This window comes from Rhincodon typus, chromosome 25, assembly GCF_021869965.1.
Source record: "Rhincodon typus isolate 14 chromosome 25, sRhiTyp1.1, whole genome shotgun sequence".
Classification (NCBI taxonomy): domain Eukaryota; kingdom Metazoa; phylum Chordata; class Chondrichthyes; order Orectolobiformes; family Rhincodontidae; genus Rhincodon; species Rhincodon typus.
In genome coordinates this window covers 42,646,904-42,650,932 of record NC_063356.1, presented here as the reverse complement: position 1 = coordinate 42,650,932, position 4,029 = coordinate 42,646,904, and positions in this window count along the sequence as shown.

The following is a 4,029-nucleotide window of genomic DNA, read 5'->3' as shown; positions in this document are numbered from 1 at the left end:
GAAGGGTCTAGGCCCGAAACATCAGCCTTTCTGCTCCTATGATGCTGCTTGGCCTGCTGTGTTCATCCAGCTCTGCACCTTGTTGTCTACAATTGTAGCAAGACTTCTTTCCTCATACACAAATCCCTTCATGATAAATATAGGAAGTAAGAGCAGGAGTAGATAATTCAGCCCATCAGCCTTCCCTGCCATTCTATGTGATCAGGTTGATCTGTTCCAGGCCTCAACTCGTCTTTCATGCCAGATCCTCAGAGCCACCAATTCCTTAATACTTCAATAATCCATCTTCCTCTTCTTTAAATACTTTCAGTGACCTGGCCTTTACAATTCTCTGTGATTGAGAATACCAGACATTCACTATCCTATGGGAGAAGAATTTTTTTTCTCTGTTTTAAATGAGTGTTCCCTTGTTGTGTAACCATGTCTCCTAATTCAAGACTCCCGCAATAGTGGAAACATCTTCTCAACATCAACCCTGTCAAGCCCCCTCAAAATCTTAAATCTTTCAATAAGTTCACCCTTTATTCTTCTAAACACAACTGAATAAAGGTCTAAGATAACAAGATGAAGATCTGGATGAACACAGCAGGCCAAGCAGCATCAGAGGAGCAGGAAAGCTGACGTTTCGGGCTACGACCCTTCTTTAGAAATCCATTTCTGACGAAGGGTATAGGACTGAAACGTCAGCTTTCCTGCTCCTCTGATGCTGCTTGGCCTTCTGTGTTCATCCAGCTCTACACCTTGTTATCTTAGATTCTCTAGCATCTGCAGTTCCTACTATCTCTGAATAAAGGTCTAACCTGTTTAGCTGTTCTTGATAAGTCAACCCTTCAGGCCAGGAATCGGCATAGTGAAAATTTTTTTGAACATGCCTGTACATCCTTTCTTAAATACTAAAAATTGTACACAGTACTCCAGGTGTGGCCTCACCAACACCCCGTACAGTTGTAATAAGATTTCCCTACCTGTAAACTTCAACCATGTGGCAATAAAGCCCAAAATTCCATTTGCCTTCTCAATGACTTGCTGCAGCTGCAATTTTTTATATTTCATGCACAAGGATGCACAAATCCTCAGCTTTTGATTCCTACTGCTAAAGTGCAGGACTTCGCATTATCCTATATTAAACTCCCATCTCCCAAGTTTTTGCCCACCCACTCAGCCTTTCTATATTCCCTTAGAGAATCCTTATGTCTCCTCACCTATTTTTGCATCATCAGCAAATTTGGATACATTATACTCTGCTCCTGCCTCCAAATTGTTACTATAGTTATTGAAGAAATGCAGCCCTAAGATGTTTCTTGTGACACTCCACTAGTTACATCTTTCCAACATGAAAATGACTCATTCATCCCAACTCTGTCTTCTGCGTGTTGACCCATCCTCAATCCGTGCTAATACATTATCCCTAATGCCATGAGATCCTATCTTGTGCAATAGCCTTTCATGTGAGCATGGTTTCATGAAGGGGAAATCATATCTAACATATTCATTAGGATTCTTTGACGAGGTACAACAAGCAGAATAGATAAGAGAAGCGGTGAATGTAATATTGTCGGATTTTTCAGAAGGTGTTTGATAAGGTTCCAATGTTAGGTTACTGAACAAGATATGAGCCTGTGATGTTGGACATAGTACATTAGACAGAGGATTGATTAACTAGTAGGAGACAGAATTGGGATAAGGGGGTTATTTTTAGAATGGCAACCTGTCACTAGTAGAATTCCGCAGGGATCAGTACTGGAGCCACAATTATTTACAATGTATCTTGTCTTGGACGAGGAAAGCAAATGTACTATCGCCAAGTTTGTGGATGCAACAAAAATAGGTGGGAAGGCAAGTGGTGAGGATAACACAAGGAGTCTGCAGAGGGTTATAGGCAGGTTAAGTAAATGAACAAAAACTTGGCAGATGGAATATAACGTGAGAAAATGTGAGGTTTTACATTTTGTCAGGAAGAATCGAGGAACTGAATATAATTTAAATGGAGAAAGACTGTAGAAAGCTACAGAACAATGATTTAGGAGACCCTGTGCATGAATTACAAAGCAAGCATCCAAGTTCAGCAGGTAACAGGGAAGTTAATGGAATGTTGACCTTTATTTCAAAGGCAATGGAATATAAAAATGAGGAGCGTTTGCTATAACTAAACAAAGCACTAGTCAGTTGGAACACCATGAGCAGTTTTGCACTCCTTGTTGAAGGAATGATATACTGGCATTGGAGTCAGTCCAGCGAAAGTTCACCAGGCTAATAGCAGGTATGGAGGGCCTGTCTTATGAGGAGAAGTTAAGTAGGTTGTGCCTATACCCATTGAAATACAGAAGAATGAGAGATGATCAGGTGGGCTGAAAGGATAATTTGTTTCCAAGAGAAGACAGCCTGTAATTCCACAGTGGCTCACGGATGGGTAGGGGTATGTTCAGCTTGGTATTTTCTTGATGCAGAAGAACAGGCTGATACTGCAAGGTTGGCGATCTGATGGCTGCAGAGGAGCTGGAGTTGGTGCTGAGGAGTTAACAGACTGTTTGACCATGCTGCAGGAATGCTTAATAAGATTTTTAAATTCATTTGTGGGACCTGGGCGTCACTGGCTGGCCAGTATTTTTATTACCCATCCCTAGTTGCCCTTGAGAAGGTTGTAGTGACCTACTGCTGCAGTCCACCTGCTGTATATTGACACATAATGTCTTTAGGGAGGAAATTCCAGGATTTTGACTCAGCGACAGTGAAGTACTGGTATATATTTCCAAGTCAGAATGGTGAGTGGTTTGGAGGGGAACTTGCAGATGGTGGTGTTCCCATGTATCTTCTACCCTTGTCCTTCTAAATGGAAGTGGCTGTGGATTTGGTAATTGCTGTCTGAGGATCTTTGGTGAATTTCTGCAATGCTTTTTGTAGATAGTACACACTGCTACTTTTCAGAGTTGGTGATGGAAGGAGTGGATATTTGTGGATGTAGTGCCAATCAAGTGGGTTGCTCTCTCCTGGATGGTGTCATGATTCTTGAGTGTTGTTGGCGCCACACTCATCCAGGCATGTGAGAAGTATTCCATCACGCTCCCTACTGATGCCTTGTAGATGGTGGAGAGGCTTTTAGGAGTCAGAAGATGAGTTATACACTGTAGAATTCTCACCCTCTGACCTGCTCTTGCAGCCACAGTGTTTGTGCAGGTCCAGTTGAGTTTCTGATCGATGGTGACCCCCCAAGACGTTGATAGTGGGGAATTCAGTGATGGTAACACCATTGAATGTCAAGGGTCACCAGTTACTTTCTCTTATTGAAGATGGTCATTGCCTGGCATTTGTGTGTCACAAATATAACTTGCCACTTGTCATCCCATATAATCCAGATCTTGTTGCATTTGAACATGGACTGCTTCAGTTTCTGTGGAGTCACAAATGGTGCTGAACATTGTGCAATCATTGGCAAATCTCTCCATTTCTGTCCTTATGATGGAGAAAAGGTCATTGATGAAGCAGCTGGTTACGCCTAGGACACTACCCTGAGGAACTCTGGCAGAGATGTCCGGGAGTTGAGATGACTGACCTCCAACAACCACATCTGTCTTTCTATGTGCCAGGCATGACTGCAACCAGTGGAGAGTTGGCCCCCTGTTATCCATTAAGGTCTAACAGTGATGTTGAAATTAAGAATGTAAATAGCCTAAAGTTTGGGAGAGATCAGTGTGTGTAAAAATGAAGAGTAACCATCAAAATCTTGCAACCTCTGCAAACGGTTTGTGTCTGGTGAAATTCATTGACCATTTTTCTATCTTGCCCAACAGGTCGGCCATTGTGGCAGGCTGTGACTGGCGTGGACACTGGCGCCCAGAGGATTAGCTAACTGTTGGTTGATGTTGAGTCCCAGAGGAGTTTGAACATCTGGACTCATTTGTAAAGTGGCAGACATTGCATGTAAAGTGAGAACTGAGTGAACGTTTGGCAGAAATACCAGAATGAATGGATGCCCCTGCAAGGACAGTGTAGGAGTCCATCCCAGGCCCATGAGTAGTGCTTCCAATCCCT